Genomic DNA, 26,850 nt, shown 5'->3' with positions numbered 1-26,850 from the left:
ATGGTAAAATGAAAAAAGCGCGTCTGGTAGCAAAAGGGTGCTCGCAACGTCCAGGAGAGGACTTTAATGTCACATACTCTCCCGTTGCTCGATTAACTTCGATTCGACTGCTATCAGCATTAGCAGCGGAGCTTAACTTGCAAGTACATCAAGCTTACTTGAACGGTGATATAGAATTGCGTGTATATAGAATTGCCAGAATACTTGAGTGAAATCTTACATAAAGTGGTTTCAGGAAAATTGATGAATGTGGATGACCAACAAGCTCGAGAAATTAGAAGCACAGCTGAAAGTGGAAATCAGATATAGCTAAAGCGAACAATCCGGCATGTAAACTTAAATAGTCTTTATATGGTTTACGGCAATCAGGTTTCCAATGGTATCAAAAATTAAGCGCCACACTACGTAAAATGGGGTTCACACCTTCGGAACGTGACCCATGTTTGTTTATTATGAAAATAAAACTTAAACTCGTGTTAATCACTGTATATGTCGACGATCTGTTGATTGCCACAAACGATCGGGTATGGATGTTAAACAATATCTTACCAAATGTTTTCAAATGAAGGACATAGGTCCAGTTAAAACTTGCCTAGGTATAAATGTTCGGCAAGATCTGCAAAACCGATCTTTATTTTTGAGTCAGCGTCAATACGCATTAGAAATTTTGAAACGATTTCATATGGAACATTGCAAACCCATTAAAACGCCATTAGATTGTAACTTCACTGGAAAAACCAGCTAAATCAGATGTGGACCTAATGAAGAAGTATCCATATCAGAATTTAATTGGTGCACTATTATATTTAGCAGTGACTACGCGTCCTGACTTGGCTTATGCAGTTAACTTTTTAAGCCAGTTCAATTCCAACTACAACGAGGAGCATTGGAAGGCAACAAAGCGGATACTTAGATATCTTAAAGGCACTTTGAATTATGGTCTCCTTTATAAGCAAACAGGAATGGACTCGCACGCGGTCGTCGACGCAGACTGGGTGCAAATATGACGGACAGACGATCATACTCCGGCTACGCCTTTATATTAGCTGGGGCACCTATATCATGGGAAGCTCGTAAACAGAAAACTGTGTCTCTTTCAAGCACAGAGTCCGAATATATAGCTTTGTGTGAAGCTACTAGAGAGGCACTTTATCCACGTGAAATGTTGAACGAGATTGGTAAAGAGTACTCAACTATCGAAATGTTTAACGACAGCCAGAGTGCTCAAAAACTTGTGCAAAATAACGCTTTCCATTCACGTACCAAACATATTGACGTACGCTATCACTTTATACGAGAGAAGCATCAAAACGGTGACATTATTTTAAACTACAAGCGATCTGAAGATATGCCAGCGGATGTCTTAACAAAGGGACTACCAGCCGAGAAGCACTAAAAATGCATGACGGGCTTAGGCATGACAGATACTACTTTCTGAGAGGTTGCAGTCGAAATTCTTCTAGGGCAGGTGTTGGAGAGTGCGAAGTAATACTAATGCAACCCTGTGTTATTTCATTCTACTGTAACTGTAACTTGTTTATACACTATTGTAATTTCTTTTTGTACTCACTTCACTTCCGTTTATATCATTGCCGAATAAAGTACACGTTTGAAACAACTGAATTAATGACCTTAATTGTGGGTTATTGGTTCAAAAATTATTTGCACCATTTTTGTAATTTTTTTTAATGCAGCGTTAATGTTGCTGATCTACTTGGATTCGCTTTAATAATATCACGTATACCCGGCAAAGGGCATAACAAATTGATCACTACCGGCTTATCTCTTTGAAGGAGTGCAGTGCTACCAAAAGTTTTGTAGAATTAGCTAAAATATTACCCACCATGGTGTGATGATAGCGTGCTCCGCCTACCACACCGAATGCCCTGGATTCACACCCCGGGAAAAGCAACATCAAAATTTTAAAAATAAGGTTTTTCAATTAGAAGAAAATTCTTCTAAGCGGGTCGCCCCTCGGCAGTGTTTAGCAAGCACCCCGAGTGTATTTCTGCCATGAAAGGCTCTGAGTGAAAACTCATCTGCCTCGCAGATGCCGTTCGGAGTCGGCATAAAACAATTAGGTCCCATCCCGCCAATTTGTAGGAAAAATTAAAAAGGAGCACGACGTAAATTGTAAGAGAAGCTCGGCCTAAAATCTCTTCGGAGGTTATCGCGCCTTAAATTTATTTTTTTTATTTCCCACCAATTGGTCCGAGGAAGATACGGAATCTAGACACATGGCTAAACTCATTGAAACGTTGATAAAGATATCAACGCTTCAATGTTCGAAACAAATATAAGAATTGTCGGCGCATATGTTATCACGACGCGCTGGCGTTGTGCTACAGCAAGGTTGGCCATGCAAAGGGCCATTACTGTGTTTAGCTGTGGACGTAACGCATTTGATACAGCTACTGGCATGCCTTATGGTACTGCCAATTTACGGTATGGTATACCGCAAGTTGAGAGGTCAGTCACAGGTACAGCTGATGTTGGTGCATTTCTAGTGGAATTTGGTGCACTTAGTTGCTTAACTGGTAATACAAAATTTATGAAGATATTGCTCTAAATGCTGTGTACGCTTTATGGGAGCGGCGTTCTCTAATTGGGCTCCTTGGCAATCATAAAGATGTGCAAACAGGGCGCTGGACGGCTCTGGATTCATGTATAGGTGCTGGGGTAGATTCATTTTTTGAATACGAAAGCAGCAACTATGCTAAATTGCCCTGAGTAATGTAAATGTTTCATGGGGCGCGCAAAAAAATATAGATAAGTATTTGAAAAAAGATGGCTGGTACGTGTGGTCTAATTTGAATAAGGATCAAGTTACTTTACCAATTTTTCAATCACTTTAAGCCTTTTGGCCATGTGTGCTAAGTTTATTTTGCGATATAACACCAGCGATGCGAACTTTAGTAAGATATAGTACATTGTGGCGTAAGTTGGTTTCCTGCCTGAATTCTATAATATACCGCAGCGAGAGACCTCGCCATATCGTGAGATATATCCTTTGAGACCAGAATTAATTTAGTCAGTGATGTATTTATAGCGTGCAACAAAAATCAATTTCTTCCTGAATCGAGCAAAAATATGCTGCAGTCAATTGAGTTTAGTGCTAAGACGCGTTGCGGATATGCAACGGTAGGTTTTTAGTCAATATTTTGTTCCTATACTGTCGCTAATATTTATTTAATATTTGTGTTTGCAGATTCGTAATGTAGTAACTCACGGGAAAGGAAATCGTATCTCCCTTGCAGAAACTACAAAATATCTATATCTACTTTGCGATGAGAATAACCTATTACCAGGTACACGAGTCAGCGTACTATGTGTCATTATCAGAGCTGGGTAAGTGCATTTTTATTACATCACCAATCATGGTCGGCAGTAATTGAAAAGGAATAAACAATTTCTCCTCTCTGCAGCAACCTATTACCAGGTACACGAGTCAGCGTACTATGTGTCATTATCAGAGCTGGGTAAGTGCATTTTTATTACATCACCAATCATGGTCGGCAGTAATTGAAAAGGAATAAACAATTTCTCCTCTCTCCAGCAAGGCAACCGATACATTCCCTTTTCTGTTGCTGGATCATATTGAAAATCATCTGGCAATTCATTGATTCTGTAACAATTATTGCACTTCCGCATCTTGCTGTCCACAAAATACACAAACGGATTAGTGTATGTACGACAGAGACGGCAACGCACAATATTAGGACATTGAATGATTGGTAAGCTATTTATACATGGTATGGATGTATTAATATGCCAAATGGCAAACGGGACTTCTGTAGCAAGGAATTGCTTTCTGGTATTTTAGCAATGGTGCAGCGCATAATATTCGGATTGCAATTTATTGATTCATGAAATTGATTGTTAAGCACAATTCGAGGTAGTGGTAAAGTCGCAGGCGACAATATATGACGATTTTGCAATAAATCAATTTTGTGTTGATCCCAAAATGATTGAATACCGTTTGAGTAACGCTCATTTGTTGATTATAACCACCACCACCTGGTGAAGGGAGGTTTTGTTGTTCGCGAAATTGTTGATGCTGTTGCATTTGCTGTTGCGTTTGCTGCATATATGGTTGTTGTTGTGACTGATATTGCAGTGGCGCAATACTTGGCTGGCCATTAAATAACCTCGGTTGTACTGTTGTTTGTTGTTGTAGGCAAACCGTTCATCACATTTGACGGTCCAATTTGCGGAGGACTGTAATTTGTATTCGTATACCCAGACATTTTATATTATTTTATCAACTTTTCAATTCATAGATATGGCGAAATACTTTTCTTCGCTGCTGATTTTGTTCAGCAAATTTTCACTTGGTGCACCACTTCAACTGACACACAATGCGGAGAATGTCCTCTTACATTTCGCTAATAGTAGAAAGAGAACCTTGCTCCCAACCCCAAACATTCCCGTTTTACATAAAGGGGAAACCTTTAAAATTCGAGTTCTTTTAGACCAAGGATCTCAAAAAACTTTTGTAACTTCTAGAGTACAAAAGCTTCTTCATCTACCCGTTCAAAAGACCAATATCGAAATAATGGGGATGGGAAGACAATAAGTCCAAAAAGCCAAAAAGGTGTGCTCTATCACCATATGTTCTCTCTAACATCAAATATTACCATATGTTCTCTCAACAATCATACGATTATACCCCCATAATTGGAAAAGTTGTTGCCACTTAGGCCTCAAAGAGTATGCTTCCTTCCCTCTAGCTGACCACAACTGTTTTGCGCCTGCAAAAATCTACAAAACGGACTCCCTCCAACCGCCTCAAAAGGTTTTGGGAACAAGAGGAAGTACCATCGGCATCGACCCTCTAAGACGATGATGTAATCTGCGGAGAACTACAAAAAAAAAAACTACATTTAGAAGGACTGATGGGCGTTATGTAGTAAAACTCCCATTTACAGAAAGATTTCCCAACTTAATACCTTCAGGAAGTTCTCGGCCTTCCACTCAACGACAAAATATCAGTGTTGAACGAAGCATTGAGAAGAAAGCGGAACTCCAAACTACTTACTCCAAGGTCTTAGCGGAGTATAATACCCTTGATCAATGGAACCAGTGGCGCGGCTTCACTTTCTACACTAAAAAAATTGAAATTTCTTCTCAAAACCATAACATTTTTCTAAAAACCTGAAATATGTATGTGAATATAAGTTAACTAGAGTAAGTTTCCCGAAGATACTTTAGGCCTAGCTTGTCTTTCAATTTACTTCTTGCTCCTTTTAGTTTTTCCTACCAATTGATGGAACTGGTCCTACATGTTTTCTGCCGACTCCGAACGACATTTGCAATACAGATGAATTTTCACTGAGAAATTTTCCATGATAGAAATACCTACATATACTTGAAATCACTGCCGAGGGACGACCCCGACTGTTTCTAAATTTTTGAAATTGCTTTGCTTGAACCCAGGTTTTTGGAGGATATATAATATAAGAAAAATCGAAATTTGAAAAGTGAAATTCACACGGGTCCCGTAAAAAGAAGTTCTTTCAAACACAATTTTTTTGCGATTTTTCACAAACATATACGTAAGTGGAAAGGGCCTGAAGAAGACGAAGGCGTCAGATTGAAGGTGTTGGAGGGGGACAAACAGCCCAATTATGCTGCGAGTCTTACAGATAAACCTCCAACACAGTACGCGTCGAGCGAGCTCCTCCTAACCCTTGAAGAGGGTTCGTTTGAAGTGGCGCTGATCCAGAAGCCGTGGCTGTCATCGAAAGGAAAGATTTCTGGGCTCAGCGCGCGCGGAATCGGCGTTTACTACGTGCAAACTGAAGGAAGGGTGCGAGCTGCAGTCATGGTAAAGAAACAACTGCAGTAATTCATGCCGCCTAATTGCACTACTGAGGACCTCACAGTGGTGGGAGTTGAGCAGAAGAATAAGCAGGCACCATGCGAATATCAGTTTCAGCTACCCTTAAGAGGGAGAGAAGCCCAATGAACCAGAAAAAATCCAGAAATATGTAGAAACAAACCTGGGACAAACCAAAGATGTTGCCAATGTGGAGGAACTGGAGGAGTCTAATGAATTCCTAACAAGGACGCTTATGACTGCGTACAACAAAGCTTGCCCTCTAAGAAGATTCAGAGGAAAAGCAAAGCCGCCATGGTGGAGCAATGAGCTGAGTCTTCTAAGAAGACAGGTAAAAGAAATTTTCAAGCTGGCAAAGGCCGCGGAGAGCGAAGCGTTCAGGGACGAGTATCAGGATCTAAACACGTGAAATTTCTAGGGCGAAGAGGGTCTCATAAAAAATGTCTGTGCGGACATAGAGTGCTCCAGCGAAACAGCACGGATGAAAACAGTCCTAGCAAGGGGCAACATAGTCCAGGGACTAATAAAGAAATATAACGGGAAATGGTCAGGTAATAGTTGGGAGTCCCTTGAGGTAATTTGCGATACACGTTTCCTATCGGTAGACGACAGCTCTCACACTTCAATCACAGAGCGGGTTGTGCCGGGATTGGTGACCGATACAATGATCGAATGGGAGGTGGAGACGTTCTCTATGTTTAAATCGCCGGGCCCAGATGGTATATTCCAGGTCATGATACAAGGCTCAAGTAGAGCGGCTGTGGGAAGAGTGCTAAGAATCATGTACCGCACTCATGGAGAACTGTTCGTGTAGATTTCCTACGAAAGGCGGGGAATATCGGTCACATGTATCCCAAACACTACAGGCTCATTTTCTTCACATAATTTCTGCTCAAAACTTTAGAGAGGCTGATAGATGTGTACATAAAGTCCAAAGTATGTGGAAAACGTAAAGTAAGCCCTAGAATACATACGGAATATCTAGGAGTCTTCTAAGGGCTTTCAACAATGTTTACTTCACAATGGGGATCGTGTGAGGCCACGAAAATAGTGGACAGATGCACGCTGCAGGGTGGGGTGCTATCACCTGCGCTATGGACGCGGGTCTTCAACCAACTGCTCAGGCGGTTCGATGAGGGAACCGTCAAACTTACGGCTTATGGAGATGGCTTTGCAATTGTCATAAGTAGAAAGTGCCTTACAACGATTAGCTCTTTGATGGATCGGGCGCTTCGGGATATTCATACCGGGGTATCTAATGTCGGATTGCAGCCAACGCAGAGAAGACAGATATGGTCTTGTTTACTAGGTGGTACAAGTTCCCCAATAGGAACAGGCCCAAGTTGGGAGGGGTGACCCTACGGGAGAAACCTTGCTCAAAATATCTAGGAATCATCCTAGAGAGTAAGTTGTCGTGGAAGCTGAACGTGAAGGTGAAGGAGGCATCTACGGCGCTTTATGCATATAAAAGGAGGCTGGGGTTTACCTGTTGTTTATCGCCCTCTATCTCTCATTGGGTACTTACAGTGATTGTAAACCCTATCCTATGCATTGGAGTTCTGGTTTGGTGGACAGATACACAAAAGGAACTTACTTCCAAAAATTAGAGGAGGTATGCAGGCTATCAAAGTTTGCCGTTACCGGAGCCCTGAAAACAACCCCCGTTCGAGTTGGAGGTCGTTAGATAAGTTCGCGTCTATCACGGATATCGGCACGCAGGTATTAAGGAGGGCGCGCACCAAATGGAGGCGCCCCCTGCCTCTATTCGTAGAATAGCTGTAGAAGCTTTAGCTACCAAGGATCGGGTGATCGCCATCGCTACGTGGGTTTCCCGCAATCGTCGTGTCCTGAAGCCAGTGGGGATCGCCTGACTTTGGACTGTTGTTGCGATGGCTAAGGCGATAGGTTGGGGCAATTTCGATGTATTAGAACGGTTCGGAGGCGTTCTTCTGCCGACATTCCCCTGTAGATCGGGCATAATCGTATGCCGTGATTTTTCTTACACAATCGACCGGAGACGGTGAATGTGTCTACGCGTTGCTTCGTTTATTTATTTATTTTTTATTTATTAATTTATTTATTGCCCAAAATATCACATTAACATACAAATTTTACGTACTTATGCTCAAAATATAGTTATTTAGTGTCATCCTAACATACATTTGTATTTATCTAGGAGTTTAAAATTTGTTCTGTTACTTTCTATATACAATAGATTATGATTATTTTTTTTTATACATTTGTCTTTGGGAAGAATTATTTAAAGCTTATTAATCTTCCTCCAAAAAGGGCTTAAAAGAAGATATGTTAATATGTTATCTGTATATGTGTGTATATAATATGTTTTAGATACATAAGTATGTAACTTAAAGTTACTTCTTTATATATTGGTCTGTACTATAAACTAAACTTTCTGCGTTGGTATTATAGGTTTTGTAACGTCTATGATAGTAAGTTGCTTTGTTATTTTTATGTAGTAGAGAATTGTTTCTTAATATTTTTAAATATATTTGAGATAAGTATCTTTCTGTCAAGGGTAAAGATATTTCTGTTTGCTTTGACAAATATTTACTGATCAACTCGTTTTCTAAGTATGTCATTCTTTCAACAAATCTATCTGAGGGTTTAATTAAAAAATAATCTATTCGTGAAATTTTACATTTTTCATATAAAACTTTATTGGAAATTCTCTTCCTGAAGGTGCCCATTCTGTATGGTTGGCGGTTGAGCCCGCTACAAAGTCGCAAGATATATCGCTCAAATCGTGTGAGTCTCCCCATTTGGATCGACGAGATGTTAAAACATATAGGATGAGAATATGAGATTATTGGTCTTTTTATTTGTTTATATATATTAAATTTAATACAGTTTGAAAGGCCAGTCTGCCCTCTAATTAAGTTGGAATAACTGAAAAACATTTTTTTGTTTTGCCAATTTAAAACCTATGTGTCTCGCAAATGTAAATTTGCTATCCGATAATACTCCCAAATATTTTATTTGCTCTTTGTAGTTTATATTTATTCCATTCATTTTTATTTGGGATTCATACTTACGAGCGTTTGGAAGCAAACTTTTTTTGTTCCCTTAATAATCATAGTTACGCTTTTAGCGACATTTAATTTTAATTTCCATTTTTGGAAATATCTATTTATTTTTTCAAGGTATAAGTTAATTGCTTCGTTGGATTTAGCTATGCGCGAACGAGATCCCAGTTTTAGAATATCGTCCTCGTATATAATTACTTTTATTTCAGAATTGTTTGTTATAGTACCCACTGGTGGATAGGGAAAATCGGCTAGGAATATTTTATACAGGAACGGGCCTAATAAAGACACCTGGGGCACACCTTCGCCAACGTCTCTTATCATAGAATTATGTATGTATTCACTTACGTAAAATGCGCGGTGTTTTAAGTAGCTGAGCAACATTTTGCATTAATGTTTATCAAAGTTAAATTTTCGATACATTTTGAATACAATACCTTCGACCCAGGCTGTATCGAAAGCTTTTTCCAAATCAAGACTTACTACAATGGTTGCTTGACGACGCACTATGGCGCCTTTTGAGTTTTTTCTTTGCAAAAATCATAACTTTTGAGCTAATGAAGATATTTTAATAATTTATACTGCACCTGAAATCTAATTATTTAGACTTCGGACAGTTTAAAACACAGGGTGCCAGAGTAACAGGGTGCTTCACAATAATTCGTCAAATTTGAAAAATTGTAGAAAAATACAAAAAAAAAATTTTTTTTGTTAAAAACTGAAGGACAAACTTTGAAATTTTTTTTTTTATGAGGATGTATTTGAACATGAAATCAGATAAACTTATGATTTGTATGAAGGAGCGTGGCTCTACCCACTTATGATTAAAAGTTTTCATATTTCTTTCATATTTCTTTATTCAGTCTATGATTTACAAGAATCTTACAGACTATATTAAACATTATTAAATATAAGGTTTATTTACAGTAAAGTTAATTTAAAATGGAAAATAACATATTTTTAAAACTTCGCCGAGATATCGAAAAATCAATACAATAATTATTATTGATTGAGTTAATAGCAATTAGAACGCGAGTGATCGGGCCATTAAGTGCGTAATTAGATCTAAAATGGTCAATTACAAACATAGTATATTGGCGCAAAGTCCGTGATGGAACATAAAAGTTCAAAGACTCTAACAGTATCGGGCAATCAATATTGCCATTAGAAATATCATAAATAAACATTATAGATGTAATTAATCTTCTACTTCTACAGATCGAAGTTTATATCGTATAAACAGTACTTCATGAATATTTTTTGCACACGTTCGACTCTCTTATTGTGTACCTCATAATAAGGACTCCATATTATGGAACCATACTCAAGCCTTGACCGTACAAAGGCATTGTATAATAATTTTTTAGTATATGGATCCTTAAACTCGGATCCATTTATTTTAATAAAGGCCAGTAAGGAATATGCTTTGGGGATAATAAAATTTAAGGGCTCGGTGAATGTAAAAGACGAATCAAATACAACACCTAAATCCCGAATTTTATTCACCCTAAGTAACGGCTCATTAGAGACATAGTAAGACGAAATCAATTTATTACATAATTTGGAATAAGTTATGTAATAACATTTGTTGGCATTCAGCGCAAGCTTATTTTTACAGCACCACTCATTAAAATTATTTAACTCAGATTGTAGTATGAGAGTATCAGACTCGTTCTTGATTCCGAAAAAAATTTTCAAATCATCAGCGTAAAGAAGATAATTGCATTGCTTGAAACAAGCACTTACATCATTGATAAAGAGAATAAAGAAGAGTGGGCCAAGGATACTACCTTGGGGCACACCTGAGGTTGCTACGTAAGGAGATGACTTTACGTTGTCAATAACAACAAAATTTATCCTCTTGGATAAGTATGAATAAATCCATTGTAAAAATGTTGAGTGGAAACCCATTTTTCGCAATTTAGCCACGAGAGCTTTGTGCGAAACTCTGTCAAAAGCTTTGGATATGTCCGTATATATGCAGTCAACTTGACAACCATGAGTAAAAGACGAGATGCAGTAATTCGAATAAACGACCAGATTAGTTACTGTTGAACGCCCCGGAACGAAGCCATGCTGACATGGGCAAATATAACACTTAACTGCGGACGATAATTTAAACATCACCGTTTTCTCAAAAAGTTTTGAAATCACGGGGATCTTCGATATTGGCCGATAGTTTGTAACGTAAATTTTACTGCCACTTTTATGAATAGGTTGAATAAAAGTAGTTTTCCATTCATCCAAAAAGATACCAGACTTTAATGATAAATTAAATATATGCAACAAGGGCTCTGCAACGGAAGCTACACATTGCTTCAGGAAAAAAGATGAAAATTCTTGATAATCACATTGCTTGGAGCTCTTGATCGTCTGAATACTTAAGATAATATCATCAATATCTAGAACTAATGAGGAGAAGTCGAAACAAGACGTTATCCCATTCAACATATCCCCGTCGTCATTCCACAGATCATCAATAACAAAGTTTGCTTTAAAAAATTCTGCAAACAGATTGGCTGAATCACTAGACGATGATGAATTCTTGCCCTTGTAAGACACAGATAACGGTATTGTTGAAACCGATTGTTTGGAGCGAATGAAATTCCACACCGATTAAGGATTCGAATATATCGATTTTACAGAAACTTATCAAGACAATTAAACTCCTTCGCGTAATTCAGATATTGTTGCCTGAGTTCGGGACTTCCTGATTTTTTAAAAAGTTTATGATATTTATTACGCAAATTTTTTAGAGTCTTTAAGCTTTTGGTATACCACGGCAACTTGTAAACCCTTGCCGGGAAACGAGGAATATTAATATTCATTATTTCCGAGATATTACTTTTGAATAAGTCAAAGCAGTCTGAAAGATTGCGATTATTAAAAAGAGACTGCCAGTCAATATTTGAAATCAAATTATTGATCAAGGCAAAATCACATCGGCTATAATTGAAACCAACTTCATTATTGAGTTTAATATTTCCAAATTCATAAAACTTAATCTCCAATATCAATGGTACGTGATGTTTATCAGTATTAGACAACGGGCAGAGGGAACGAATTAAATTATAATTAAGATCATTACTAACAAATATAAGATCGAGGATTTTACCTAGCGTATTTTCAAAATCTTTGATTTGAACTAACTGTAAACTATAAAAATTATCAACTAAGTACATTTCACTAGCTTGATTGACATTAGTAGGTATGAGAGTTTTCTCACCTGGAAGATAATTCCATACGATTTTATTTAAGTTAAAATCCCCTAAAATACAAAATTTAGAATTCAAGTTAGTGCTCGAAAGATGCATAATATTATTAACATGATTTTCATAAACACTATCTGCACTATTTGGTGGTATATAAGAAACACTGCCTGATATGTTTTGAAAATATATTGATATTGAGTTCTTTAAAGAACGGGCATCATCAATTAGACATGAATTGTAGCAGTCATTATTGGTGACGGAGCGAGGACTTATGAGTTGTCGTTTTGCACCACAGTCCTTTGAAAAAAACGAAACGGCCTTACTTTTACATCCGATGGCCAAATTGACGAATCGAGCAACTTATTGTAATTAGATGCTGAGACCACAAGCTTAAAATTAACACTCCGTAAGGTATTTTCATCTACGTCCCTTTTCGTAAGTTTTTGGCAGCGCATTAATAAAGGCGAAATATTTGCAGTTCTTGATACATAGTCAACTATAGTTTCAGCATTCACAGATGGTTTAAAAGATGACAGATGAAGCCATTTGAATCGTACACTAACTTCTAAACTAGCATCAGATCGAAATGAAGCGACAGACTCTGCAGTATCAGAAACAGCGCCAGCTACAGCAGAATAACTACCAGCATTCACACTCCCAATATCAGCGACGCCAGCAGCAGCTGCAGCAGCATCTTCACCACCAACAAGACTCCGGCTCGCATTATCAAAATCACTAGCACTCAGCTGTTGAATAGAGTGAGATTGCACCTGACACTGCATTTTTTCTATTGCTTTTTGTGGTTGTTTCACGTTCGGTTCGACGCCCTTTGTTTTTGACCGCGTTACAATAACATTGTCTTTAGCAGCAGAGTTATTTTTGTTTCTCTGTTTATTATTAGCATTATTATTTAACGACTTGAAAAAGCTACTGAGAGCATTGAGACTTTTTTGAGTCTCTGCAATTTTGGTCCGCATAACAGAGGGCAAACCAACAACACAATTGTCACATCTGTAGAACAGATTATTATTGTTTTTTAATATATTAATAATATTAGCACTAAGTTTTGTGCATTTTATGTGCGTTTTTATTTCACATAGGCCATTAAATCTTTTCCATGGGCCAAAATTTTATGTACCGTTGGTGTGAGCTTTTTCTCAGTATACTTTTAAAGCAGCAGCTCTGCAGTTTTCGATGCATATTCTCCAAATTTAGGTCCATTAACTTTTTCATGGCAATTTAAAATATTTAAAATTACTTCCAATCGTTGACAATATCTCTATCGATTTCAGTAATGCGAGCAGTCATTTCGTGTTAAAAAAATCTTCTTGAGGAGTTTCCATCATTTGTGTTGCCGTATCCATACTTTGGGCAGTAAACTCTCAGGCCAAGCTCTTTATAGAATGCATCTTGAATTATTTTTTTTTCTAATGTTTTGTTTTTTCTTAGATGGTGCATTGTCGTCGAAAAATTCTCTTTGTTGTGGTAGTGTATAAGCCAGTTTCAAAACGAATTCAATGCACCTTATCCTCGCATGCAAAGGAGATATTCCATACTCATAATTTAGTTCGTCAATAATTGAATCATCAAGATTTTCAAAGTCTTTTTGACTCTTCTTACAGACTGGACATTTCAATGTAGATAATGTGTTTGTTAGTAAGTTTAAAACTTTTCCATCGACCATTGTTAGAAGAAAGTCATGCTTTATGGTAATCACATTCCCGTTTTTGATTTCAATTATTGTTGGTTCTAATTTTGCGATTTGATGTTTTATATCCCTCACTGTAGCTTTTATGAGTTCTCATATTTAAATAATATCGGTGGCACAATTTAACTGATGACGGCCGTGGATTTTTCCAATATTCTGAAGCTTCATCTTTTAAACGGAGGGAACAACAGAAGCCATAAACATATTACCATCTGCAATAGTTCCATCGTCTACATTTATTCTTTGTTTATATGCGCTTTGTCCTGATGATCCATCACAGCCCCATTTATTTATCAATGTTAGGCCTTTTGGCAGTGATTTCAGCTTTTCTTCAGAAAAAATTTTCAAGAGCCGCATAGACGTATGATCCATTAAGTTTTGGAGCTCACCTTCAGCTGATGCTTCGGTTATTTTGACTCTTGGAGGAACTGCTTCTTTCTTGGCTTGAGTGATTTGTTTGTATCCAGGGAAAAGATCGGCATTATGCTGCAATAATGACTCACGCAATATATTATATTTATCCTTCGATAACCCGAGATCTATAAACAGCGCCAAAGACTCTTCAGGAGTGTATCACCAAGTAGCGCATTTGGGGGTGTGGGAATGCTGTTTTTGATTCTTCTCAATCGCACTGGACTTGCTAACGCAACTGCTCCTTCGTCCTTTTTATATTTAATAGCCAATGCTTCTGAAAGATGAGTTGTGGCGGTAGTTCTAGTATAATCTGACAGCTTCCTTTTTCTTTTGTAGGTCGAACATTCTTCTATGGGTTTTGTTGGTCTTCCTCTTGTTCGATTGGTTGATGTGCTAGGCATTTCATCGTCCACAAATCTTTTACCAGCTAGCCAGCTTTCATGCTTACTTATAAAACTTGAAGTAGAACGACCGAGTGCTTGCCATTTTCTTTGTATTGGAATGTAGAGGAAGCCAATTTTTTCTTTCAAGTCTTCGTCTTCTTTGTTGCATGGTTCATTTGGTAATTCTGTCATAATAGCTTAAACGAACTCCGCTTTTGTGTTTGAAGCTTTGAACATCTCAAATAGTTTAGAGTTTTCTAGAGACATATTAAAATTTGCCATCGAGTATATCTTGCTAAAAAAATATGTGAGCTATATTTATGTTTATGGAAATAAACAGAATACTTTATTCTATAGACTCCAAAAAACGACAGATTTTGGGTGTTGTATTAAACATTGCTTTATATACTCAAATTTTGGAAACGAGTAACCGAAAAATATAGTTTTATTAACAAATTCCAACAACAAAAGTGACTGAACTAAATTCGCCTCCTTCTTATCTATACCTGCTCAGGCGCGTATTTATACTCAAGGTTGCTTCACTTTATTTGATGTAAAAAGTGAAATCGCAGCTGGACGCAGTAGACCTTAAGAATTCAGGTAACTAAATATTTAGCAAATACCTGCTGTAAATTTCACGGAAACCTTTTTTTTTCCTTTTTTTATTTTCCATCAAAGTTCGAAAAAAGTCTTAAAAATATCCTTTTCGAAAAACAGGTAGATCTCAAAACTTTTATAAAAAAAAACAAATTTTATGTTTTGCTTCAACATAGAATTAAATATCCTTGCGTTATAATACAAGAAAGCAGTAGCAGGCTGTTTTATTTAGAGACAAAACCATTTTTAATACAACAAAAAAGAACAAAAACCACAAATTTTTCTAGGTGTTAAAAATTAATCAACTTTCAGCGGCTCTACCTCCTAAAATACCATTTTCTATTTAATAAGAGTTACGTATTCGTAATGCCTGGAAACTAAGTACATGTATTATGTTTATCGAACGCTTTCATGAAATGTTTGATTTTTGCCAAGCTTTTCGGGCAGAGGCGCCATAGTGCGACGATTTAGATTGCTGCATACAAAGTCAGAGAGCAGTGTTAGTGCACGATTCGTCGATGTGCCACGATTTCGTGGTATGGCCGAAAGCCAAATTGATGGTGTTGAAGACATGCATAAATACTTACCTTATACTAAGATACCTATGTATACTTCCACCTTTATGAAGTACTTAGCTTTATACTTACCAAAATACATACGTCAACTATCTTTATATTTACCTTTAAAATAATAACGTATCCTCACCCTGTAAGGAATTGTATATACTCACCTTTATATGGTTGAACATTTACCATTTATGTATAACCAAATACCGCTAGATATTGGAATGCAAAACACTTACCTATGTACATTCATATTAATGCTAATATTGAAATTAATTATATGTAAAGAAATTAGTTAAGCATAGCCTATTAATGAGACAAGCTCCGCTATAATCACCACCGCGTCCGCATCTCACGGCTGAGTTCGGAAAAGTTTATTATTATTTATTTGTAATATAAAGTAAAGTGAAAGTTTAATAAAAGTTCAAATTGTTGAAGAGCACAGAAAGTTCCAAAATATTGAATATTTAAAAGTGTTGTGCTTGAATTTGAATAGTTATCGCTAGTGCGTAGGCACTCTATTCCCCATCTCCCCAATTTGTGCGTCGGCACATTTAGTTCCAGATCCCCATATTTTAGATTTAAACAGAGTCCTTTGCGGCTAAAAAAGAACCGCGGCTTAAAATATAAAACCGTATATATACATACATACACAGGCACTGGGGATGCAGTGCGAAATAATTAAAACTAAAAACTGATTTAATACAAAATAATTCGTGAAACGACGCGGACAGTAAATTATTTCAAATATAAAACAAAACTAAGTGCTGAAAGCAAAAACAATTGTGAAATACGTCGCATTAGGGTGGCCGAAAAGTATAAAAGTTGAAACAGAGAAGACAAGAAAATTTGGAAAACAAAGGCGAGGTTGTGTATGTTGGTGGAAACATAAATCTAAAAAAAGAAAAATTGGTTAAAAAATAAAATTACTTACCTAAGGAAAAACCTCTGAAAAAGGAAAAATATACGTGTAAATAAAGGTTGAAATAAAAACTAAACTAAAGCTAAATACTTACCTTACAAAAAATAAAAGGAAACATTTAAGTGAACAAAAATACTCACCTTTCCTGGGAAAAACAAAAAAAAATAATAATAAATAACAATAAATAATCAAAATTGTACTGGTTAATGAAAACGAACGTTAGAATTAACAGGAAGCAAACTTTTAGCGAAACCGAAAATAATTTACTTTTCGAAACAAAAAAAAAAGGAATTTGACTTAAATGAGTATCCGAAAAAAATTCAAATAGTGAACTTGTACCACTTTCGAAAATATCCTCACAATCACTTAAATACTAGCTTATGTAAAGGCATTTAAAAATATACATAACTCTAATAACTACTGGTACATATACAACAGAAGAACCACTAATTTCAACAACAAAAAACAAAAACAACAACAGGAAAGGCACACAGGAGGTACAGTCTACAAAAATAACAAAACATTAGAGGGTAACAAGCAGCTCGGTAAGTCTCAAAATACACATATTACGTATGTAAATAAGTAGCGGTTTTAAACGCGGTATAATTAAGTTGTCGAACTTTAATTTCCCGTAACAATATTCTCTTGGAATATTCTTTCACGATACATACCCCAAAAACATAATTACCGCAATTTCCAACTCGAAAACACACTCCCACTCTCAAAAGTACTCTGAATAAACCGCTACAAAGATATATACGTATTATATCTCTAATACTCCTATTGCATTTCATCACATTTATTACACTGCACATATATATTTAAATACACCCACGTCTCATCCCGAGTATATATCCCGTGGTAGATCTCACATACCTATCGATTCATACACTTATAATTGAGATCTCAAACTCTTGGCCGTGCCAATAACTTTCTCTCGAACAATATCTACCCTCTCAACAGGATCCCGTTAATTGCACTCAGCCGCTCTAAAAATATAGATACCCAATCCTCAAAAAAAAAAAAAAAAAACAAAAAAAAAAAACTGCAATATTTTAATACGTGATTAATGTACATCTTCTGTCGCTATATACTTATTCCAGTCCATATACATTAATATTAAAATAACAACTCCGCCGGCATATACCAAATATATAAACACTCATACCTACAGGCAAATGCATATTCTCAACTTTGATTGCATTCTCTTCACTCAAGTGTTATTTGTAGCGGCTCTGTCGCTAACAATAGGTGGGTCTGCAGGTTGCAGCTCATCAAACACACACAAAAAACCACCACCTTTGCTCCCACACCAATCGGCTACAGTGGTGGCTCACTAAATAGGACCACCAAAACTTGTTTTGCACTGAATCAAAAATTATTTCAAACAAGCGAGAAAAATAAAAACATACACTCCACTCCCGTTGACACGTTTCAAATTAACTCGATCAATACAGTAGGGCCTCAATAATATTTACAAAAAAAAAAAAATTTAATATTTTCATATCTCCGATCCAAAGCTTACAAAATTGAAAATGGCCAAAAAACACGAGCCAGAAATTGATGCAAGTCTACAAGACTTTATTTTCGAAAGCAACCGGCTCGAAATATTTTACTCAAAATGGTCATCGGTAATCATAAACGATTTAACCCGAACCCTACTCAATGTAAATAAAATTAAAGAAAAAAAAACTTTTTTAAAAAAAAGCTTTTATTATTTTGGTTAATAAAATTAACTAAAAAGTAAACAATAAATTGACTCTAAAGAAATATAACACTTTATAAGTTCATTGTAAGCTTAAACGATAATTAGGCTTTTTCGTCTGCGACAAAAAATTCTATATTGTACATAATTATATATTTTTAACATTAAAACTTTACACCTAAATTATTAAATCTTACAGTTTATATCACAGTCCTAATTGTTCTAATAAAAAACGTGTTAAATTTTGATGGTATAATTAAGAACATTTAGGATCTCATTTTCTTGCTATCGCAATGTAACACGCTTTTATTAGAACAATTAGGGCTGTGATATAAACTGTAAGATTTAAAATTTAGGTGTAAAGTTTTAATGTTAAAAATATATAATTATGTACAATATAGAATTTTTTGTCGCAGACGAAAAAGCCTAATTATCGTTTAAGCTTACAATGAACTTATAAAGTGTTATATTTCTTTAGAGTCAATTTATTGTTTACTTTTTAGTTAATTTTATTAACCAAAATAATAAAAGCTTTTTTTTAAAAAAGTTTTTTTTTTCTTTAATTTTATTTTTTACTTTTTATTTCGTTTTATTAACAAGTAATAGAAGCTTGTTCTTAGAAAAGCTTTAAATATAAGTAAAGGAGGTGAAACAAAAACACATATTTCAGTTACATCTGCGTATAATGCGGATTGGAATTTATTAGTACACATTTTATGCGCAGCAACTTCAGAGGTGTATTCAAAGTTTAAAGCATAGTAAATATAAGTATTGAAGTCATGAGCCTGGGCATTCGCGCAATTTTAGTGATGTAAATTGCATGGCGCCAGCGCCAATGCGGTGCCAGCTCAATGGTAGCTCATTGACGAAATGACTCCAAGCGAATTTTTGACGCTACTTAGTAGTGAGTGCGTAGTACATTTTACTTGCGCTATTGAGTGAAACGACTTTTGTGTGTCAGGCACGAGTTTGGTGTTATTGGCGCTACTGGCAATGATGACACTGAGCTGTTGACGGAAGCGCTGGTAGTTCAGATTTTGAATCAGTGAAAGAATTGATGACCCGTGTAAATTATTATGGCTTTGGCCGTGTAAATTATTATGGTGTATTTGTATATTTTAGATTTAATGCACAATTAATATATGTGTGTTTGAGCGGCCAAATAATAACAGTAGTATTGCTAAAGTGCTGCTTAGTTGATGGAATGTCGCTAATTTCCTAGCGATGATCAGCAGATTGTCAATATTTCGTTCAACGGACGCGCGAAATTGCCACATCTGCTCAAATTTTCCATTCTTGATTTAACTTAAGCTGTTATGCCAATATTTTTCAGCCAGCTTTTTTCAAATAGGTAATTTTTCCAAAAGCAAAATAAATTACAGAAAAGATTACAAAGTTAAACAGCCTTAAAAATTCAGCTATGTTGGTTATACACAGAAATACAACAGAGGGTTGTGTCTCCGCTTTTCGTAGCGCTGAGATTCACCACGCGTGATGCGCGTGATTCACCACGTCCAAATATCACAATCCACGGATAGGTACCGGCGGGTTTGTATGGGACTTAGGCTGTTATGCCAAAGTAAATACAAATCTTTACCGATAACTGTGTTATCGATTAATTTATCGATTTCTAACAAACTAAAGTAAAAATATTGCATTGTCATCGGAGTTATACATGTGTGCAAAATTTCAGCTCAATCGGACACCGGGAAGTGTATCAAATTTAACTTGCAAGATTCCATTACAGACAACAAAAGTGAAACTAAATAAAAGCTTATAAAATATAGCAACTCGATAAGCTATGGGATTCTTTAGTATTCTCATTCACAGCAGTGTCTCGATCAGGAGAATTCGCAGAATCTAGTGGGTCAGTCGAGCAAAAATATAGCAAATGCTCAGAAAGTTACGAGCTATGCAAATCCCAAATTTTAGAAGCATTACAACTTCCACTTCTCAACTGCCAAGTGGAGTTCCAAACACAAACTCTCAAGGAATGTTTCTCAAGGTGCCAGCATGTGACACAGAAATTTTTCACGGTGGATATGAAGATTGGCCTGCGTTCAGAGATATGTTCACTGCCGTCTACAAGAATCAGCCCAAACTCTCTCCAGCACAAAAAATCTATGACCTGCGACAGAAAACAAGAAGCCAGGCGGGACAAATCGTCAAGCAATTCCCCCTCAGTGATGAAGATTTCGAACTCGTCTGGGACGCCCTAAAGACTAGGTATGAAAATCGCAGAATATTAGTAGATACTCAGTTGAAAACTTTATTGAATCTTCCTCCCATCTATTCGGAAAATGGTGGGAAAATACAAAAATTACAATCCAAGGAATCTCAACCAGTGATTGGGATCCTATTCTTGTGTATCTCTGTTCATCGAAACTCCCCAGTGAATCCCTCTCTCTCTGGGAACAATCACTTAGCTCACGGAAAGAACTACCGCTGTGGGCAGATATGAACAAATTTCTCACAAGCCGATATGAAGTATTAGAAAGACTTCATACCTATCGGCCGGGAACCCAAAGCAAGTTCACTCAAATTTCGCTCCCAGAACACGATCTCACAACTCAACGTTCGCAAATAAAAACCGAACGCAAAATTTTCATGCTGAATCAACTACGCCAATCTCATGTAAATTATGCAACTCCAGGCACGCAATCAAAACCTGTATAAAATTTAAAGCGTTATCGATAGCCGAACGCGTAAAATACGTTCGCGAAAACGGGTACTGCAAAACTGCTTGTCCAACACCCACTCAAGCAGTAAATACCATAGTAGCTTCTCGTGCGTGTATTGTCAAAAAAGACACCATGCACTTCCCGCGATGAGCCAACTCACCACCCAACACCATGCTGCTGATGAAACACCCTGTTGCTCGAAAAATGCAACTCACTTACCCACGGGGCAAAGTCCAGCTCAATCGAGTGTGAATAAAGTGTCGTCACACCATTCAAGTTCCCAAGTCACTACGCTTCTCCCAACAGCAATAATTCCCATATATTGTGATGGCGCACATAAAAATGTTCGAGCTCTCGTGGATAAAGGCTCCGAAAAAACATTTATCTCGTCCCGGATTCAAAAGCTTTTGCGTCTCCCTACTAAAGAAGCTAGTTTTGAAATCTCGGGAATGGGAGGCACAGTGGTACACAACTCAAAACAGATTTGCGAAGTCACACTCTGCTCAGCGGACAAATTACAAAAAATTAGTACCCAACCCATTGTTCTGCCACAATTAACCCACTTTCTCCCCTCAACTAACATCTCAAATATAAACTTGGAAAAAATATCTCATTTAACACTGGCCGATCCCGACTGTTTTACCCCTCACCGCATTGATATGGTCATCGGCAGTGATGTTATTCCCCACATTCTCCTAGAAGGGCTACACACCAATATAAGCGGCTGCTCAGTGACCCAATTCCCGAAAGGATCTCAATGTCGACTTTATCAATTCGTGTTTAACGACGATATAGAGAAAATTTATCGCCAAATTCTCGTTCACAAAGATGACCTAGACCCCCAAAGAATAATCTTCCGTAGATCCCCAAATATGCCTTTAGAAGACTTTCGTTTAAAAACGGTTACATTCGGTGTCAATTGCGCACCCTATTTCGCTATACGCACTCTCCATCAGTTGGCACAAGATTCTAAAGAGCAATTCCCTCTAGCCACCGATATTCTTCTACATGAAACATATGTGGACGATATACTCTCGGGTGGCCACAATATACAGTCCACTATCAGCTCAATGGTTCAAGTAAAAGATGCTCTACAATCAGGCGGCTTTCCCCTCAGAAAAATTACCGCAAATCACTCAAACATTTTAGAATTAGTTCCCGATCCCGAAGGACTGGATATAGACTTCCTAAAATTCCAGGACTCCAGCACCACGAAAACTCTAGGCATAAAATAGAACGCCCTAACAGATACGTTCTCGTATACGTATGATCCTGAACCCGCTGCTGACTCGAAAACAAAACGCCAGATATTTTCAGCCGTCGCCAAACTGTTTGGCCCCGCAGGATGGCTAACGCCAATAATGATCACAGCCAAAATGCTTCTTCAACAATTATGGATGGAAGGAACCGATTGGGGCGAGCACATCAATCCCGGAGTATTTCACAAATGGGCAGCGTTACGCAACAATCTCTCCGAAATCAATAAAATTTCCATACCCCGCTGGGTGCAATTCTCCCAAAACCAGCACATACAGCTGCATGGTTTTTCAGACGCCTCTGAAAAAGCATACTGCGCCTGTATATACCTCCGCGTACAACTAAATGAAACCTCTTTCTCGTCCCATCTACTCGTAGCGAAGAGCAAAGTGGCACCCCTACAAACTGTCAGCCTCCCACGACTCGAACTCTGCGGGGCCGTATTGCTCTCAAAGCTCTTAAAACCAATTCGTTCTGAACTACACTTGCAGTCAAGTGAACTCTTTCTCTGGTCAGACTCCTCCATAGTGTTAGCATGGCTAGAGAAACGACCACACACCTGGAAAACTTATGTTGCCAACAGAATATCTCTCATTCTCGATCATGTGAGCAATGCCACATGGAGGCATGTATCGAGTGCCGATAACCCCGCCGATCTTGGCACCCGTGGTTGTACCCCACAAGAACTCGCGATATGTGACTTGTGGTGGAAAGGTCCGGATTGGCTACAAAAAATCCCTTCGATGTGGCGAAAAGCATGGCCAACTTCCCTCTTGCCACCCGAACAACGCCGGGTTGAATCATTTCATACGGTCGAACATATTGAAATTCTTGAACGGTTCTCCTCCATTCCTCGAGCCCTTAGAGTGATGACATAAGTGTATCGATTTATCAACAAGTCGCGGAAGCATGCCATCCCCGAGTCATTCACATTGACTCATAGTGAAGTCACTCGAGCAAAAACACAACTTATTACTCAAGCGCAACTCATGCACTACCCAAGTGAGATGCATTCACTACAATCGTCAACGCCCATCAGCAAAAAAGAGCCCTCTGCTTACATTAAACCCCATTTAGGATAACTTGGGCGTCATTCGGGTTAATGGCCGTTTATCCCAAGCAAACGTCAGTGATAACGATCGTTACCCGATTATTCTCCCTGGGAACTCAAAATTTTGTTCACTGCTGCTAATTTTTCTCCACGAAAACATTCTGCATGCTGAAAAGCAATTAATGGTTCGCATGGTGCAGCACGAATATTATATACCCCGATTGAAACCAATACTCAAGAAATGCATTTTCCATTGCAAGACGTGCACCATTTACAAACAAAAAATGCGAACTCAGATTATGTCCGCACCCCCGCTGAGCGATGTACTTAATCTCTTCCCTTTCACGCCACAGGGGTGGATTTTGCGGGGCTATTCTCGGTTAAAACCTCTACCCTACGACGCGCCCCCTATTCTAAGGGGCATGTGTGTGTTCGTGTGTTTCTCCACCAAGGCAGTGCATCTGGAATTAAGCTCCAACTTGACTACGGAAGAATTCAATGCTGCCTTCGTCCGATTTGTTGAACGCCTTGGTCTCCCCTCTAAGATGATGAGTGACAACGGAAAAAGGATTTTCACAATTCCTTCACGAAATCGGGAACGACATCTCTCACAAATATGTGACCCAAGGCTTCTCTTGGGAGTTCATTCCTCCTTATTCCCCTCACATGGGCGGTCTCTGGGAAGCCGCGGTGAAGAGTTTCAAAACACATCTCACGAAAGTCGCAGGAAATCACAAGCTTTCCTTCGAAGAATTCACTACGCTTCTCGTTCGCATTGAATCGGTTCTCAACTCAAGGCCACTGTCGCCTATGTCTCAGAACCCCACTGACCTGCTAGTATTGACGCCTGAGCACTTTTTGCGTGGCGCCCCTATGCTCGCCTTGCCCGAACCGAGTACTGAGAACCTGTCTTTGATACATAAGTGGCAAAAGCTGAAAGTCATTCATCAGCAGTTTAGTACCCGATGGAAAAATGAATATATCAAGGAACTTCACAAGAGGCACAAATGGAAGCGTAAACGTTCAAGAAGGAGATCTCGTGGTCATTAAAGATGACTTGCTGCCACCAAATGAATGGAGGCTGGGGGCATTGCCAAACCCCACCCAGGTCGTGATAACAACATCCGCGTCGCTGAGATTCGCACTCAGGCAGGCACTATCACACGAAACATCACAAAACTATGCGTACTGCCTCCCCAATAGCACCCTGGTTCTCAGGCTAGCACCCCTCGTCATTTTTCCTACCCAAAATATGATTGTGTCATATATTAACAACTCACTAACACCCCATATGTTCCGATTTTCTTTCTTCTTTTTAGTCTAGTATCATGGAGTTTACTCAATGCCGCCTGTGTTGCCGTCATCACTCACTAATATTCTGCAATGCATTCCTAGCCATGACATCCGACGAACGTTACGAATCAGCTCGTGTTCACAAGTACTGTTTAAATTGCCTGGCCACGTCCCACCGCACTAGCATGTAACTCCACCGACCGGTGTCATCGATACGCCAAAGCGCACCACACGCTACTACACCGTGACACCTCATCGCCTCCCGCTCGCAATCGTCAGGAGCATTCACGACGCGCTCATCGGCGCCAGAGGTCGGGGGTAGCGAACCCAACTATCCGACGACCCAGAACGCGGACGCAAAGGCGCACTCCCCCTGGTCAACTGCGCACCCTATTCAATAAGACGGTAACGACATTGGAGAAGCTGAAGGAGCAGCTGCACCTCGCACCGGCGCAGGCGGGGCGCCATGTTGAAGACATGCATGAAAACCTCATCCAATTCGAGGACTAATATTAATAAATACACAAATGAGATTGAAATATTCAAATAATATATATAAATAAATTACTTACCTTATACCAAGATACCTATGTATACTTCCACCTTTATGAAGTACTTAGCTTTATAATTACCAAAATACATACCTGAACTATCTTTATATTTACCTTTAAAATAAAAACATATCCTCACCCTGTAAGGAATTGTATATACTCACCTTTATATGGTTGAACATTTACCATTTATGTATAACCAAATACCGCTAGATATTGGAATGCAAAACACTTACCTATGTACATTCATATTAATGCTAATATTGAAATTAATTATATGTAAAGAAATTAGTTAAGCATAGCCTATTAATGAGACAAGCTCCGCTATAATCACCACCGCGTCCGCATCTCACGGCTGAGTTCGGAAAAGTTTATTATTATTTATTTGTAATATAAAGTAAAGTGAAAGTTTAATAAAAGTTCAAATTGTTGAAGAGCACAGAAAGTTCCAAAATATTGAATATTTAAAAGTGTTGTGCTTGAATTTGAATAGTTATCGCTAGTGCGTAGGCACTCTATTCCCCATCTCCCCAATTTGTGCGTCGGCACATTTAGTTCCAGATCCCCATATTTTAGATTTAAACAGAGTCCTTTGCGGCTAAAAAAGAACCGCGGCTTAAAATATAAAACCGTATATATACATACATACACAGGCACTGGGGATGCAGTGCGAAATAATTAAAACTAAAAACTGATTTAATACAAAATAATTCGTGAAACGACGCGGACAGTAAATTATTTCAAATATAAAACAAAACTAAGTGCTGAAAGCAAAAACAATTGTGAAATACGTCACATTAGGGTGGCCGAAAAGTATAAAAGTTGAAACAGAGAAGACAAGAAAATTTGGAAAACAAAGGCGAGGTTGTGTATGTTGGTGGAAACATAAATCTAAAAAAAGAAAAAGTGGTTAAAAAATAAAATTACTTACCTAAGGAAAAACCTCTGGAAAAGGAAAAATATACGTGTAAATAAAGGTTGAAATAAAAACTAAACTAAAGCTAAATACTTACCTTACAAAAAATAAAAGGAAACATTTAAGTGAACAAAAATACTCACCTTTCCTGGGAAAAACAAAAAAAAATAATAATAAATAACAATAAATAATCAAAATTGTACTGGTTAATGAAAACGAACGTTAGAATTAACAGGAAGCAAACTTTTAGCGAAACCGAAAATAATTTACTTTTCGAAACAAAAAAAAAAGGAATTTGACTTAAATGAGTATCCGAAAAAAATTCAAATAGTGAACTTGTACCACTTTCGAAAATATCCTCACAATCACTTAAATACTAGCTTATGTAAAGGCATTTAAAAATATACATAACTCTAATAACTACTGGTACATATACAACAGAAGAACTACTAATTTCTACAACAAAAAAACAAAAACAACAACAGGAAAGGCACTCAGGAGGTACAGTCTACAAAAATCACAAAACATTAGAGGGTAACAAGCAGCTCGGTAAGTCTCAAAATACACATATTACGTATGTAAATAAGTAGCGGTTTTAAACGCGGTATAATTAAGTTGTCGAACTTTAATTTCCCGTAACAATATTCTCTTGGAATATTCTTTCACGATACATACCCCAAAAACATAATTACCGCAATTTCCAACTCGAAAACA

At 37.7% G+C, this 26,850-nt stretch overlaps 1 protein-coding gene and 1 pseudogene across 1 annotated transcript in view; both read left to right on the top strand.

Annotated features, from left to right (window-relative positions):
- LOC137235183 (uncharacterized) overlaps positions 1-26,850 on the top strand; it is a 1,124,977-nt gene that overhangs the window by 811,942 nt on the left and 286,185 nt on the right. The window lies entirely within an intron of this gene.
- Positions 1,004-3,483, top strand: LOC137234708 (ER degradation-enhancing alpha-mannosidase-like protein 2; annotated as a pseudogene).

Source organism: Eurosta solidaginis, chromosome X (genome assembly GCF_040869045.1).
Source record: "Eurosta solidaginis isolate ZX-2024a chromosome X, ASM4086904v1, whole genome shotgun sequence".
NCBI lineage: Eukaryota > Metazoa > Arthropoda > Insecta > Diptera > Tephritidae > Eurosta > Eurosta solidaginis.
The sequence above is the reverse complement of the archived record's forward strand: the minus strand, read 5'-3'. Positions and strand labels throughout refer to the sequence as shown.